Source organism: Scyliorhinus torazame, chromosome 12 (genome assembly GCF_047496885.1).
Source record: "Scyliorhinus torazame isolate Kashiwa2021f chromosome 12, sScyTor2.1, whole genome shotgun sequence".
NCBI classification, from domain to species: domain Eukaryota; kingdom Metazoa; phylum Chordata; class Chondrichthyes; order Carcharhiniformes; family Scyliorhinidae; genus Scyliorhinus; species Scyliorhinus torazame.
In genome coordinates, this window is record NC_092718.1 from 202319479 (window position 1) to 202336348 (window position 16870).

Genomic DNA, 16870 nt, shown 5'->3' on the forward strand with positions numbered 1-16870 from the left:
CGAGCCTGCACCGGCTCTTGGAAAGAGCACCCTACCCAAGGTCAACATCGCCACCCTATCCCCATAACCCAGTAACCCCACCCAACACTAAGGGCAATTTTTGGACACTAAGGGCAATTTATCATGGCCAATCCACCTAACCTGCACATCTTTGGACTGTGGGAGGAAACCGGAGCACCCGGAGGAAACCCACGCATACACGGGGAGGATGTGCAGACTCCTGGTGTGGGTTGAGGGGGTGAAGGGGGCCTGTGGAGGGTCACGGAGTGGGAACCACCGCTGTTTGTCAGTCTAACACCCTCTCCCAATTCCTTACAGACATTAACAGTATGGACGGGTATTTTGGACCCCGCAGAACAGGACATAGTGGTGCTGCTGGTTGGCCGGGCAGCCAGACACCACAGATAGCGGTAGCAGCAGCACCGTCTTCAGAGGCTTGAAGCGGTGGCCCCTGTGCTGGACCCCGCCCCACACCCTGAGGACCTGGCCGCCCATCAGGCTAGGCTGCGACCCAGAGATGGAGGCCCGCAACGGCCCAGGGTGTACAGGCGTCGCTGGTCGTTTGAGCAGATTACGGACAGCATGTTCCACAGGAGGCTCCGTCTCAACAAGGAGACAGTGCGACACCTGTGCCACGTCCTCGCAGACTTGGCACCACGTGGAGGAATGGGACACCCGCTCTCTGTGGACATACTCACCGCAGCTCTGAATTGTTATACCTTGGGATCATTCCAGGGCTCGAGCGGGGTTTGTGGGGCAGCTCACAGGGGCAATTTAGCGTGGCCAATCCACCTACCCTGCACATCTTAGAGTTTGTGGGGGTGGGACGCCTGCAGACACGGGGAAAATGTGCAAACTCCACCTGGACAGTGGCCCAGAGCCGAGGTCGAACCTGGGTCCCCAGCACCATAGGCTGCAGTGCTAGCCACTGTGCCACCATGCCGTCTAGCCCACGGGTGCATTTGACAGGTCACGGATGCCCTGTTTGCCCGGGCGGAAAACCATATAAACTTTGATATGGACCAAACACAACAAGATGCCCAGGAAGCAGGGGCGCGATGCACCGCTCGCAGGACTAAGTGTCCGCGCCATCGTGAATGCCGTCGCGTTTCACGACGGCGTGAAACGGGTGCGGGCAGTAGGGATTCTGGCCTCCACAGGGGGCCAGCATGGCGCTGGAGCGATTCCTGCCGCTCCAGCCTTACATACTGGCGCGGACTGGGGGCGGCGCCAACCCGCGCATGCGCAGTGGCGAAGCGCCAACCAACGCATGCGCGGTAGACTCACGGAACACTCCGGCCCCGACGCAACATGGCGCGGGGGTTCTGGGGCCGGACGAGCAACAAAGTAGGCCCGGGGGCGGGGAGAGGCCAGCCCGCCGATCGGTGGGCCGACCCCATCGGAGGCACCCCCGGTGAAGGAGCGTTTTCCCCGCCCCACAGGCCGCCCCCGACCCTTCGCGCAGAGTTACCGCCGGCAGCAACCAGTAGGTGAATGGCGCCAGCGGAACTCTTGCCGTTTCCGCGCGGCCCATCCGGGCCGGAGAATCGGCGGCCCGGCCGCAGGCCGCTATCCGCGGCCGGCGCCGCGCCAAACGCGCCAGCGCAAATAGCTCCGATTCTCCGCATCTCGGAGAATCGCACGCCGGTGTCGGGGCGGCGTGGCGCGGTTGCGGCGATTGCCTGGCCCGGCGCGGGGCTGGGAGATTCGCGCCCCAAGCTTCTCCACCATCGCCGGGATGCCCAGGACCAGGGGGTAACAGATGCCACACATGCCGCCTTCTGCGTTCCGGGTCAGCTGGGAGTGCCCTACATTAACAGGAAGGAGTTCCGCTCCCCGAACATACAGCTCATGTGTGACCACCACATGATCATGCACATGCGTGCATGCTTCCCAGGGAGTATCCATGATAGCTACATACTGGGGCAGTCAGACAATGCCGGCCTCTTCGAGGACCACCCCAGGATGCCAGGCATGTTAAATAGGCCTGATGCACGGGATTGTTGGCTTCTGGGTGAAAAGAGTTACCCTTTGAAGAAATGGATCATGATGCCAGCAAGGGCCCTTAGAACAAACACAGAGAGAAGAGCTATAACAACACTCACAGAACCACCAGAGCCATCAAGAGGGCTGCTAAAGATGAGGTTCCGGTGCCTGGATAGGTCAGGAGAGCCTTCCTGTGTGCGTCATCCAGAGTTTCACTGATGGTGGTTGTGTGCTACACTCTGCACAACTTTGCAATTCAGAGAGGGGATTCCCCAGAGGAATAGGAAACGCAAGATAGCGGCATTCCTCTCATGATGAAGTTGACGAGGGGGTGAAGGAACACCCCAATGGAGAAGAGCAAGGGCCTCGACAGGTGTGCATAGATGTGACACAGGGGAAGCCTCAATAATGCAGAGCTTCCAGTAGGTTCAGCAGTCTTGTCCTCAGAGATGTGTGTACTCCCTGTGTCTGAACGTCGCTTTATCTGCACTGCAATCTCAGAGAGGAAGCCCTGTCTTCACACACACTGCCTCAATACTTTAGGCGTTGGTGCATCTTGCCAAAGTTCACTGATGAAAACATACAAGTCTTTTCTCCAGACATGTCATAACTCAATTAGAGATAAACTCAACCTCTGTATGAGGGATAATAAATATGGACAAATGGTCCATATGCTGAAAAGATGTTCGGAATGCACTGGTTTGTGGCTCCTGTGGATTTTTTTCTCAATTATTTTCTGTATGCTGCAGCTCAGTGCATCCCCCCCCCCCCCCCCCCTCCTCCCCTCCCCCCTCCCCCTCGCTATCTGCGGCACTGGAGAGGCTGCTGGCCTGCGTGTCTCCTTTCCCTTGGTGAAGGCCTTTGCAATCTCACCACCACGAGCCCTTCCTCCAATTTTACCCTCTGCCAATTGACTGGCTCCATTCCACGGAGGACAACTACAGAATGTCCTCCTCCAGTGGCATGAGGATTGCCAGCTCGAGCACAACGCCTGCTGCCCTGTTTCTCTCCTGGGCATTGTGGGCCCGCTTTCTCTGCAATGAGGTATGACGTTGCTGTGATGTTTATTCTCGGGTACATAATTTAAACACGTGCCCAGGTTCTGTGAGGAACAATGATTCTTTCCCCTTTGAGGAGGAGAGCTGACTGTGATTTAACCTGAGGGTCACCACCCCTCAGGCGAGAGGCAAGGCCGAGAAGGCGGGGCCTTCATGAATAACCTCAACCGGTTCGGGAATTGAACCTGTCCTATTGGCCTCGCTCTGCATCACGAACCAGCTGTCCAGCCAACTGAGCTAAACAACCCCCCCACGTTCGCACAATAAAACCATATGACGTAGGAGCAGAAAAAGGACATTCAGTCCATCAAGTTTGCTCTGCCATTCAATGAGATCACAGCTGATATAGTCCTGTTACTCAAGGGAGATATTAGGAAATTGGGTCCAGAAATGAGACCCCATTGTAGGGGTGAAACATACTAAGTGAAAAGAAAACCTGCTGGTACAGAGTCAGAGGGATAAGCCCACCCCTGGCCGAGTTACATTGTCCCAGACAGACTTAAATCCATTAATGGGAAGACGCAAGATATCCCAGATACATTGTTCTTTAGGACACTCCTGTCTGACCAGCTATTAGCCCATTACAGAGTCTGATGGCCTCTTTGTCCATCAATGGGAGGTTAGTTACATATTAATAGCATGGCTCTGTTCTTTTCTTTAAGTAAGCAATCAAACAGCCAAGGTAGCGCTGATGGGTTCAAGCCTGGAAACACCGGCAGGGAACCTTTGTTTGAGGGGTGAGCGGAGCTTAGAGAAAGAGGAGAAGGTTTGGAAATTGAATGAGAAAGTTCATGAAAGTTACAGAGCAGAAGGCTTTGGAAATCGATGGAGATAGGTCATGAACGTTGCTGGGAAGAAGGCTTTGGAAATCGACCGAGAGAGGTCATGATACTGGTGAAGGTTTTGGAATAGGGTTCTGAACGAATGTCCCTAGCAGAAGAAAAATTGCATCGTAAATGAAAGCATTGCCTTTGTCTTCCAGTGTAAGTGGCATGAAAGCTGCATGTTCTGTAAAATATAATAATAATAATCTTTTATTGTCACAAGTATGAAGTTACTGTGAAAAGCCCCTAGTCGCCACATTCCGGCGCCTGTTCAGGTAAGCTGGTACGGGAATTGAACCCGCACTGCTTGCCTTGTTCTGCATAACAAACCAGCCATCTAGCCCACTGAGCTAAACCAGTATTGTTTAATGGCAACTAGTGTGTTCAGGTTAAGAAACTACATGTAATCAGCTATTTTTTAGGGTTGAAGTTGAAAAGTTTTAATATTGTTTTCTTTTCTTTTGTTTTAATAAAGTTTGTGTATAAAATATCCAAGCCCTATTTCTTATAATATCACTCCTGGAACGAACCAATCTTTCCGCACCTCTTAAAACTTAAAAAAGTTATGGTTTTGGTCCAGTCTCTTGCCACTGTTGAGAGCTAACCAGGCATCCATAACAGTCCTCAACTACTCTTTCCCGCCTTATCCCCATAACCCTTGATTCCCTTACTGACTAAAAATCTGCCTATCTCTGCCTTGAACATACTTTATTTTTCTTTTTTTTTAATTTAGAGTACCCAATTTCTTTTCCAATTAAGGGGCAATTTAGCATGGCCAATCCACCTACCCTGCACATCTTTGGGTTGTGGGGGTGAGACCCACGCAGACATGGGGAGAATGTGCAAACTCCACACGGACAGTGACCCGGGGCAGGATTGAACCCAGGTCCTCAGTGCCATGAGGCAGCAGTGCTAACCACTGCACCACCGTGCCACTCCAGCCTTGAACATACTTAACGCCCTTGCCTCTACAGCTCTCTGTGGTACTACCCTCTGAGAGAAGAAATTCCTCCAATGGCAGTACATCTTTCCTTAGATAAGGGGGCCAAAAATAATTTATTTTGCGCTTCTCAGTAATAGAGCTTTCAGGGGAGGAAGATGCTGTTAATGTGCCCTCAGTGGTTTGCTGCAGTGCACTCTGTGAGTTGTACAAACTGCTAGTAGTGGAAGGTGTGGCAAATGGCATGGGCACCAGTCAAGTAAATGCACTGTGCCCAATGAAAGATAAAGAGAAAGCCCTGATTGTACATTCTCAGTTGTACAGGAAAAAGCTCAATATAAGTGTAGATTTGGGATATCTGTGGATATGACAAAAAGTTGACATAGAATGTCTGTCAAAAATATACCAATAGGAAGCAAAAGTGTGCAGATAGGAAATGCATGTGAATGTAAAATGTTTCAATGAGATTATACAGGTTGATTATTTAGGTTCCATAATGGGATGGGACTGAGTCACATGGAGCAGGACATTCCAGCTTCAATTCCCAGTTTGTGCAGTTAGCTGTGGCGATGGTAGGGGTGTGACAATTGGCATCAAGATTCTTGAGTAAAGGGAGCGGAGAAAAAATGTCAAGCAATGTTCCTGGTTCCGATTACCAGTATCACCCCAGCTGGAAAGTATGTGTATTTGACATCGGGTAAAGAGAGAATTGGACTTGGTTGTAGTGTTCCCAATTATTGAATAGCCTGCCACTGTCTTTGGCATAGAACTGAAGAATTTCCACTTGGACAAGAACTGGTACCCAGCAACCAAACAATGGCCTGCACCAAATCACAAGGAGGGTGGCATCTCCGGGATCACTTATTTAAATAATCTGCACATTCTTCCTGTGTGTTGTTCACACACACCGAGAGTACATTGTCAGCTGGGTGGGCTAGGGGTTGGTGTGGTGGAGCTACAGGAGCTGTTAAAGGTCTGCTGCTCTTGAAGGGACTTCTGTTTAAATTAGTGGCACAGTATTACTGCACAGGGCAGCACTGTGGCGCAGTGGTTAGCATTGTTGCCTCATGGCGCCGAGGTCCCAGGTTCGATCCTGGTTCTGGGTCACTGTCCGTGTGGAGTTTGCCCATTCTCCCCGTGTTTGCGTGGGTTTCACCCCCACAACCCAAAAGATGTGCAGGATAGGTGGATTGGCCACGCTAAATTACCCCTTAATTAATCAAAATTAATTGGGTACTCTAAATTTATTTTTTAAAAAGGTATTACTGCACAACGCAGCTGAAGGAACTCTCAGGATGGTCCCGTTCATTAAGCAGCACCTAGAGGTTTATTTGGATCAGGTCAGCCTGGGAAAAGTGGCAATCTTTGTTGTAGAAGACAGTCAATCAAGAACACTGTGGGTGCAATTTAATGGTTCCAGCGGTCACCAGCTGGAAAACCGGTGGTAACCCCACCACCCCATTCCCTGGAAGCCCGATGGGATTTAATGCTTACTGGGCAGCAAACTGGTACTGGGCTTTCCGGATCATGTGAGGGGAATCCCATCCCTGAAATCATGCTCAGCGGCAGGTATCCTGCCACCCAGAACTCCTAACCAACCAGAGGCCGACACTGCTGCGTGGTCTATATCATCGAACGACGTTGTAGCCCCAAGAAAAAGGTGAGTGCGGCATGTTCACCAGTCCAGGCAGAGAGGACGCAGTGAGGGGACCGTGTGGAGGAAGGGACGCATGTCAATTTGAAAGGCAGAGAGGTTTCTTACTCTAGGTTTCTCCATTCCCACCGACTGTGGCTCCGTCAGGCCCGACAAGGAAGGACTCTCCCTACAAGCCCCCATGCAGGCCCCTCCGTCAGGGTTTTGCTGGTGGTAGACCCCCCCTCCAGCATGGCCCCCGCCTGATGTTGGTTAAATAGCAGTTGGTTAGCACTGCTGCCTCCCAGCGCCGAAGATCCGGGTTCCATCCCGGCCCCAGGTTACTGTCCGTGTGGAGTTTGCACATTCTCCCAGTGTCTGCGTGGGTCTCATCCCCACAACCCAGATTGGCCACGCTAAAATCGCCCCTTAATTGGAAATGTTTTAACAAAAATTTAAATAGTAGTTGGATGAGATCTTTAAGTATAGCACAATTGGGTTCCGGGCAGGAAGGTTATTGCCGAGCCTGCCCATCTTGGACAAAATCAGAGGGAGGTGGAACTTTCACCCGGCACATTCCATCCCAATCGGATACGCACTTCCCACCTCCAGAGGGCAAGGGGGGAACATTAAATTTTTCCTTGTGTCCTTTGCATTGGAAGGCCATGAGAAAATGATTTCTCTAGGACTTACTAAAACAGGGAAGGCAATTGAACATAAGGGAGCACTTGTACTATGTTCACACCCACAATCAACCCACACAACATGCTGCCCCATTAGCAATATAGTTTGCAAAGCACTTTCTCCACATATCGCCTCTAATACACTCTAAAGATGCCCTTCCAGCTTAGTGGCTACCGATGGGACAGGCTTCAATTTACTGGCTTGTTTCCTTAGCAACTCAGTTTGAAACCTGCAGACTACTTGTGTGCTGTCTGCTCCTCTTCCACGCAGGTAGAACGTATAAGTAGATCGTGAGATGATCATGAAAAGAAGCAAAGGACGCCAGCAGCAGCTCTGGACGAAACTGGCCAGTTTGTAAAGATCTCCGACACCCACTCACTCGAAGTGCCTGCTCTCTTGCCCGCTGAGACTGAGTGGCTGCTGGTACCACTCACTGAAAGGGAGGAGAAAACAAGATGAACAGTAACAAAATAGCACAGGAGTCACATTTGACAAGTGCATCAAATACATCAGCGTCGTCACCGAATAAATACAACTGCTGCTTTCGCAGTACGTAACCAATTCCTGATTCTTAATAAATGTGCTCAGTTTTTAAAAAAATTATTCAGTAGGTCCAGCAAGTTCTGTTCGGCTAGGTTTATGGTTGTGTTTTTAAGGAAGTGGAGTAATCGTGTATTTTTGGATTGTGTGAAACTGGGCGTGCAAGGTGCTGATGAGAATTTTTCTCTCAGTTGGAGTATGGATGTTGATGTATCGAGCTAGACACTGGTGAAGGTCAGTGTGGAACTTGGGAGAAAGATTGGCTGAAAGAACTAACAGATTGATAATAAATAAAATGGTGATGTGGCGGTAATGTCAGTGGGCTAGTATCATTATAGAACCCCTACAGTGCAGAAGGAGGCCATTTGGCCCATCAAGTCTGCCCAGACCCTCAGTAAGAGCACGCTACCCAGGTCCACTCCCCCATCCTCCCTGTCCCATCCCCGTAAACTAATCTGTACATCCATGGACACAATTTAGCACGGCCAATCCACGTAACCTGCACATCGTTGGACTGTGGGAGGAAACCGGACCACCCAGAGGATACCCACGCAGACACGGGGAGAACGTGAAAACTCTATACAAAACAGTCACCCAAGGCCGGAATTGAACCCGGGTCCCTGGCGCTGTGATGCAGTGGTGCTAACCAATGTGCCACTGTGCCGCCCATAATCCAGAGGCCGAGGAGATCTGAGGACATGGGTTCAAGTCCCGAAAGGCGTGCTTGTTAGGTGAATTGGACATTCTGAATTCTCCCTCTGTGTACCCAAGCAGGCGCTGAAGTGTGGCGACGAGGGGCTTTTCACAGTAACTTCATTGCAGTGTCAATGTAAGCCTCCGTGTGACACTATTAAAGATTATCATTATAAATCCCACCACAGAACTGGCAGAATGTAAGTTCAATTCAATTGGTCTGGAATTGAAAGCAGTCTTGGTTTGGTGACTACGAAACGATTGTTGCAAAAACCCATCTGGTTCACTAATGTCCTTTATAAAAAAAATATTTTTATTCTCCTCCTTTTTCAAATTTTCTCCCAAATTTACAGCCATCAACAATAAACAATAATCAGTAATGAATATGTCAATCCCCATATCAATAACAACGATCCCATCCTCCCACCAAACCCCAGCCCGCATGTTCACATAAACAAATAACAAAAAGGAATCAGGAATCACCCATAGTCACCATTAACACATACAGTACCCCTCCTCCCAACCCTCCCACCCACCCCTCTAATGTTCGATGTTATACAGTTCTTGAAAGTGCATAATGAATAATGCCCATGAATTGTAGAACCCCCTCCATCCTTCCCCTCAGTTCAAACTTAACCTTCTCAAGAATCAAGAATTCCAACAAGTCCCCCCCGCCACGCCAGGGCACAGGGTGGAGAGGTTGCTCTCCAACCTATCAGAATCCGCCTTCGGGCGATCAATGAGGTGAAGGCTACATCTGCCTCTGCACCTGTTTCCAACCCCAGCTGGTCCGACACCCCGAATATGACTTCCTGAGGGCCCAGGTCCAGTTTCACGAGCACACTTTAGAAATTACCCTAAATACCTCCCTCCAGTAATCCTCCAGCTTTGGACAGGACCAAAACATATGAACGTGATTAGTGCCCCCCCCCCCGCAACATTCACACACATCTTCTACCCCCTCAAAGAGCCAGCTCAGCCTCGCCCTGGTGAGGTGTGCTCTGAATACCAACATCAGCTGTATCAGCCTCAACCTCGCGCACGAGGTGGAGGCGTTCACTCTCCGGAGCACCTCACACCATAACCCCTCCTGCATATACTCTCCCAACTCTTCCTCCCACTTTGCTTTGATCCCTTCCAATGGTGCCTTCTCCTATTCCAAAATAGCTCAGTAAACCGCCGACACTACCCCCTTCTCCAGTCCCCCTGTCGTCAGCACCTCCTCCAGCAATGTGGAGGCCGGCTCCACCGGGAAGCTCTGTATCTCCTTTCTGGCAAAATCTCAAACCTGCATGTATCTAAACATTTCATTAATGTCCTTTTGAGAAGGAAATCTGCCGACATGTGACTCCTGACCCAGAGCAACACGGTTCACTTTTAACTGCCCCCTGGCAAGACACTCAGCTGTAAGGACAGTTAGTGATGGGCAACAAATGCTGGCCTTGCTAGTGACACCTACACCCCATAAAAGATTTGTGTTTAAAGCGAGTATTAGGAAAGTTAGTGACTGGACGCATTTACTTCTTAATTGCTGGGATTTTACTTCATGAAAAAGTTTTGTTCAGTGTGCAAGACCCCTTAAATGTCAAAAACACCCCCACCCCATGATAAAGGAAACACTATAGTTAGTTTAGTAAGGCCAGGGGTGATGTGTTTTGTTTCCCTGTTTTCTCTGTTCACTCTTTATCACTCAACAAAAAATGAATGGCTGACAGATGGTGCTAGGGACACATAACAGTCGCAGCTCACAACCAATACATGACAGCTGTGAACTCTCTTTAAAATATTGGGCTAATCCCAATACTTGCAGTGAATGCTGGATTATATATGATTTTCCTTTTCTTTTTTGGGGGGGAATTTTTTAAAATGTATTTTATTCCATATTCAAAAATACAAAAACATAAATAATCCGGGGAACATTCTCCCCAACTCACGATTTTGCAATTTGTACACGTTTTTCCCCCTTTTCAATCCCTATTCCCCTCCCTCCTCTCGCCGCCCGCCCCGCGGCGAACAATTCCTCAAACATGGTCTTGAACAGTCCCCATCCTGTCTCAAAGTCCTCCGCTGATTCCTTCAATTCAAACTCAATCTTCTCCAGCTGGAAGAATTCGTACAGGTCCCCCAGCCCGGCGGCACCCCCGGTAGCGTTGTCGACCGCCATTCCAGCAAAATCCTTCACCAGGCAACCAGGGAGGTGAAGGCCGCGACATCGGCCTTCCTCCTCTCCATCAGCTCCGGCATTTCCGATACCCAAAAAATCACCACCGTAGGGTCCGACCCACCCTCTACCCCCACAATCTTTGATAGCGTCCCAAACACACCCGGCCAGTATCTATCTAACATTTCACACGCCCAGAACATAAGTATGTGGTTTGCTGGTGTTCGTCGATGCTTCTCACACTCGTCTGCCACTCCCTTGAAGAACCCACTCATCCTCGCCTAAGGCATGAGCACCCTGTTTACTACCTTAAACTGTATGAAACTCAACCTTGCACACGAGGTCAAATCCACCCTGTGCAGTGCCTCACTCCACACACTATCTCCCCCCCCCAACCCGAGTTCCTCCTCCCATTTCTCCTTAATTCTCACCACTTGCGCTCCCCCAGCCACCCGTATATATCCCCGATCCTAAACTCCCCTTACACGTCCCGAAGCAGCAGCCATTCCAATAGGCCATACTTCGGCAGCCTGGGAAACCCTTTCCACACCTTCCGTGCAAAGTCCCTCACGTCTATATACCTAAATTTGCTTCCCTTCAGGAGCTCAACCCTCCCCCGCAGCTCTTCCAGACTTGCAAACCTCTCCTCTCCTCCAAATACAGATTTTGGAAATGTTTTTTTTTCTTTTAAATAAATTTAGAGGACCCAATCATTTTTTTTCCAATTAAGGGGCAATTTAGTGTGGCCAATCTATCTAACCTGCACATCTTTGGGTTGTGGGGGTGAGAACCACACAGACACAGGGAGAATGTGCAAACGCCACACGGACAGTGACCCAGGGCCGAGATCGAACCCGGGTCTTCAATGCTTGAAAATGTTTTTAACTGAGTTTTCATACTTTATATCCAACAAATTATATTATCAGAAAAAACACGCAAAAACCTGCATGTGTATTTACAAGCGAGGATCTGGATAACAACAACTGCGGCTGTGACTGTCTCTTTAACTGGCACACTTATTTTACATTCCCCTCAATGGTCGAGACACATATTTACAGGTATTTAGATGTAATTTGGTTTGGGCCTTAGCTTGCCATCGGACCGATCCCTTGTGGCTTTGTCCCTCCTGCTCGTACCTCACGTTCCTTTTTGTCTGCCTTCACCGCCGAAACAAGTTGGTGAACAGCTTCCACATCCTATGGAATCCTTCTTCCTGTCCACAGGTGGCAAGTTTTATTTTCTCCAGCCTGAGAAATTCCACCAGGTCGGACAGCCAGTCTGCAGCCTTGGCTGGTGCTGCTGATCGCCAATCAAGCGAGATTCTCTGGCCGGCGATCAAGGAGGCAAAGGCTAGGGCATCAGCCACTCACAACCCACTCCCCCCAGTGGAGAGCTCTGGCTGATTGGATACCCCAAACGTCTCCACCCTCACTCCCACAACCCTGGATATGGCCTCGAGGAAGGACGTCCAATACCCAACAAGCCCGGGGCAAGCCCAGAACATGTGGGTGAGGTTGGCCAAACCTCCTCTTGCATAGTTCGCATTTGTCCTCCACCTCCGGGAAGAATCTGCTCATTCAAGTTCTGGTTGGGTGTGCCGTGTGCACCACCTTTAACTAAGCGTTAAGCTTAGCTCTGCGCACGTGGAGGTGAAGTTCACACTGTGCAGTTCTTCAATCCAGAGTTCCTCCCCCTATCTCTATGCCTAGATCCTCCTCCCATTTTTTCCTTGTTTCATCCAGGGGGAGCTTATCTCCGGCAGTCGCCCACACATGTCCCCATAGTTCCCCTCCCCTAGATTGCCCGCATTCAGCAGTCTTTCTATCAGTGAGTATCCTGGTATCTGGAGGTACAGCGTTGTTTCTTGGATGTTTTTGACTTGCATGTATCTCAGGTAGTTCCCTTTTCGTAGCTGGAATTTCTCTGTAGGTTTCCCCCAGGGTCGCTATTCTATTGTCCGTGTACATGTCCCTAACTGTCAGAGTCCCCTCATCCTGTCTCCACCTTTTGATGATGGTGTTCATTGCGGAAGTGAATCTATGGTTGTTGCAGATGGAGCCAGGGTGGACATTTTGGTTAAGCCGAAGTGTTGCCTCTGTGGGACCACGTTCGAAGCGTGGGTACTGCCACTGCACCCCTCGAGTGTCTGCCCGCCACGTTTGTGACCAGAGCTTGGAGGGATGGCTCTGTGCAGGAACTCTCCTGCATCCTCCTCCACTCTGCTCCCGATTCCTTTACCCATCCCCGTATTCTTCCTGCAGTGGCCACCCAGTGGTAGAACTGTAGGTTCGGAAGGGCCAGGCCTCCCACATTTCTCCTCCTTTTCAGGATATTATTTTGGATCCTCGGGCACTTCCCCCTCCCCCATACACAAACACCATGATCAGCTTGTCGACTATGTTGAAAATGGCCCTGGGGGTGTAGATCAGGAGGGATATGAACAGGACGAGGAACCTGGGCAGCACGTTCATTTTGATCATCTGCATCCTTCCTGAGAGGGAGAGTGGGAGTGAGCCGCACCTCTGCAGGTCCTTTTTAACTTCCTCCACCAGACTCGGCAGGTTCCATTTATGGATCCATGTCCAGTCGTGGGCTATTTGGGTGCCGCAGGTAGAGGAATTTGGTCTGGACAAGTTTTAACAACAGTCCCTCCAGCTCTGTCCCACCCCCCTGTGGGTTTACAGGGAAGATCTCGCTCTTACTCAGACTGAGCTTGTAGCCTGAGAAAGTTCCAAACTCATTATCCCTTCCATGCTGGTCCGGGGATTCGATATGTAGAGGAGCAAGTCATCCGCACAGTCACCGGTTAGGTGAATTGGCCACGCTAAAATTGCTCCTTAATTGGGAAAAAAAAAGAATTGGGGACTTTAAATTTATAAACAAATTTTAGAGTTGAAAAGTTCTTCAAGTGCAACTATACTAATGGCCTAGTTTTTGTTCCCAGAGGTAAGGGACTGGCATTCACGGTGACTTCGCATACAGCTGTTCACAAACGTTTTTTGATGGAGGAGTTTTTCGGGATGGAGTTTAAGACTAGGGAGGTTATGCTGCAATTGTATAAGGTGTTAGTGAGGCCACACCTGGAGTATTGTGTTCAGTTTTGGTCTCCTTACTTGAGAAAGGACGTACTGGCACTGGAGGGTGTGCAGAGGAGATTCACTAGGTTAATCCCAGAGCTGAAGGGGTTGGATTACAAGGAGAGGTTGAGTAGACTGGGACTGTACTCGGAATTTAGAAGGATGAGGGGAGATCTTATGGAAACATATAAAATTATGAAGGGAATAGATAGGATAGATGCGGGCAGGTTGTTTCCACTGGCGGGTGAAAGCAGAACTAGGGGGCATAGCCTCAAAATAAGGGGAAGTAGATTTAGGATGAAGTTTAGGAGGAACTTCTTCACCCAAAGGGTTGTGAATCTATGGAATTCCTTGCCCAGTGAAGCAGTAGAGGCTCCTTCATTAAATATTTTTAAGATAAAGATAGATGGTTTTTTGAAGAATAAAGGGATTAAGGGTTATTGTGTTCGGGCCGGAAAGTGGAGCTGAGTCCACAAAAGATCAGCCATGATCTCATTGAATGGCGGAGCAGGCTCGAGGGACCAGATGGCCTACTCCTGCTCCTAGTTCTTATGTTTTGCAGGCTTGTTGGTGGAGATTTCTACCAATGCAGCGTGTGTTTCAATGCGGAGCTGTCTACAGGGGATCCGTGGCATTGTCTACAGGGGAAACAACTGCAAGACTCCTTAACCAATCAGGTGGAAAGTATCTGCACAGAACCACTCAGTGGAAACCATATATTTTAAAAAATCTGCTGAGTCTACATGTTAATTATTCAGAGCCAGAGAGGTTGTTCGGTGGGAATGACCATTTTACACCGTTAAAACTCACTTATTCTTAAATGTACAAGCTGTATTTTTTTTGTTTGTTTTTAGTCCTGAATCAGTGGGTAAATTACCCCAAGATCCCATCACCATAACAACAACTTAAATTTATATAGCACCTTTAATGTAATGAAACGGCACGAGTGCTTCACAGTAGCATTATAAAACAAAGACGGCCGGCTTAGTTCAATTGGCTGGACAGCTAGTTTGTGATGCAGAGTGAAGCCAACGGCATGGGTTCAATTCCCGCACTGGCTGAGGCTATTCATGAATTTTTAAAAAATAAATTGAGAGTACTCAATTCATTTTTTTCCAATTAAGGGGCAATTTAGCGTGGCCAATCCACCTAGCCTGCACATCTTTGGGGTTGTGGGGTCGAAACCCACGCAAACAAGAGTGAGAATGTGCAAACTCCACACGGACTGTGACCCAGAGCCGGGATCGATCCTGGGACATCGGTGCCGTGAGGCAGCAGTGCTAACCACTGTGCCACCTTGCTGCCCTACGAAGGCTCAGCCTTGCCCCTCGCCTGAGATACGGTGATCCTCAGGTTAAATCTCACCAGTCAGCTCTCCCCCTTAAAGGGGAAAGCAGCCTATGGTCATCTGGGTCTATGGTGACTTTACTTATAAAACAAAGTATTACATCAAGCCATGGCGGCCAGGTAGCACAGTGGTTAGCACTGTTGCTTCACAGCGCCAGGGTCCCAGGTTCGATTCCGGCTTGGGTCACTGTTTGTGCGGAATCTTCCCGTTCTCCCCGTGTCTGTGTGGGTTTCCTCCGGGTGCTCCGGCTTCCTCCCACAAGTCCCGAAAGACGTGCTTGTGAGGTGAATTGGTCATTCTGAATTCTCCCTCAGTGTACCCAAACAGGCACTGGAGTGTGGCGACTAGGGGCTTTTTACAGTAATTTCACTGTAAGCCTACTTGTAACAATAATAAAGATTATTATTATGTCAGGGGTTTTTAGGTAAGATGATCAAACACAGGCTCAAAGAGATAGGTTCAAGTGTCTGAAGAGGAAAGTGAGGTCGAGAGGCGGAGCGGGGTGTAGGGGAAGGAATCCCAGAGCTTGAGGCATAGGCAACTGAAGGCACGGCCACCAATGGTAGAGCAACTATGATTGGGAATGCACAAGATGCCAGAAATAGAGGGCACAGGGGTTGGCGGTTACACAGATATGGAGGGGCCAGGCCTTGGAGGGATTTGAAAACGAGGAGGAGAATTTTAAAATCCCAACATTGCTTGACAGGGAGCAAATGAAGGTCAACAAGCACAGAGAGGTGATAAAAGGATCAGGACTTGGTGCGGGTTGGGACACGGGCAGCAGAGTTTGCAGGACTGCGGCATTTTACACTCCATGCAGATAGGAGACATGCACTCTGCCAGTTCACACAAGTTGAAGGCAGTGTGGAAGTCTGAGAATCAATATAAGATTCTGTTGCAGGGGACTGCCCTGTACAACTCCCTCTATGCCAAATACCCAGTGACAAAGCGGAGGACTACAGCAGAGACAGGACCCCATCCCTCTTCTCATCTGGATGGTGTGCCACTGGTGAGGGGTCCATCGGTGAGGACCTTGGGGAGTGCCAGAAAATCTCTGACAGCAACTTCAGATTTCCACATTTAACTGTGCATTCACAGGCACAGATGTTGCGAACAGAATTACCCTACAATATAGCCTCATCATTGGGGTGGCACAGTGGTTAGCACTGTTGCCTCACGGCGCTGAAGACCCAGGTTCAATCCCGGCCCCGGGTCACTGTCCGTGTGGTTTGCACATTCTCCCCGTGTCTGCGTGCGTCTCACCTTCACACCCCAAAGATGTGCCTGGTAGGTGAATTGAACATGCTAAATTGCCACTTAATTGGAAAACAAATTGTGTACTCTAGATTTATTTAAAAAAGTATAGCCTCACCATTATTACAGCACAATCCAATTTTGTCAGTGAAGTAGGGCCTGCAAGTGCGGAAGCATCATGAAAGTTTGATAGTTTAATGTTCAGCACCTGGAATAAAGTAGCTTCACAAAATATGACCAAACTTGATAAAGGCGCCCATTTTTAATCACACATTAAAATCTTGCTCCCAAAAGGAAATGCCATCTCCTGGCAAAGTTTGGCAAACACTGAAATGAAAAAAAAATGAACTGTTCGGCCCTGTACAATCTCAGCAGGTCAGGCAGCATCTGTGGAGAGAAAAGGGAACTAACGTTTCGAGTCTGGATGGCTTTGGCAAAGAGTCATCCAGACTCGAAAACGTTAAGATCCCTTTTCTCTCCACAGATACTGTCAGACCTGCTGAGATTGTCCAGCATTTTCAGTTTCCGATTCCAGCATTCGCAGTCATTTGCTTTTATCTTGCTGTTCAGTCTTGGTCTGCCCAGCAAAGTGCTGGTGCAGAAACTACAGATGCGGACTGCCAACTGAAATTTCGGGCAAATAAAGTAATCCGAATTTGATCGGTTACACTT

General features: G+C 49.2%; 1 long non-coding RNA gene across 1 annotated transcript; it reads right to left on the reverse strand.

Moving 5' to 3' along the window:
- Nucleotides 1–4282: 4282 nt before the first annotated feature.
- On the reverse strand, nt 4283–16623 carry LOC140386879 (uncharacterized). Its single transcript, XR_011933699.1, has 2 exons — nt 16317–16623; nt 4283–7558 (listed from the first exon to the last, which is right to left on the reverse strand). It is a non-coding gene; the product is annotated as an uncharacterized lncRNA (long non-coding RNA).
- Nucleotides 16624–16870: the final 247 nt, after the last annotated feature.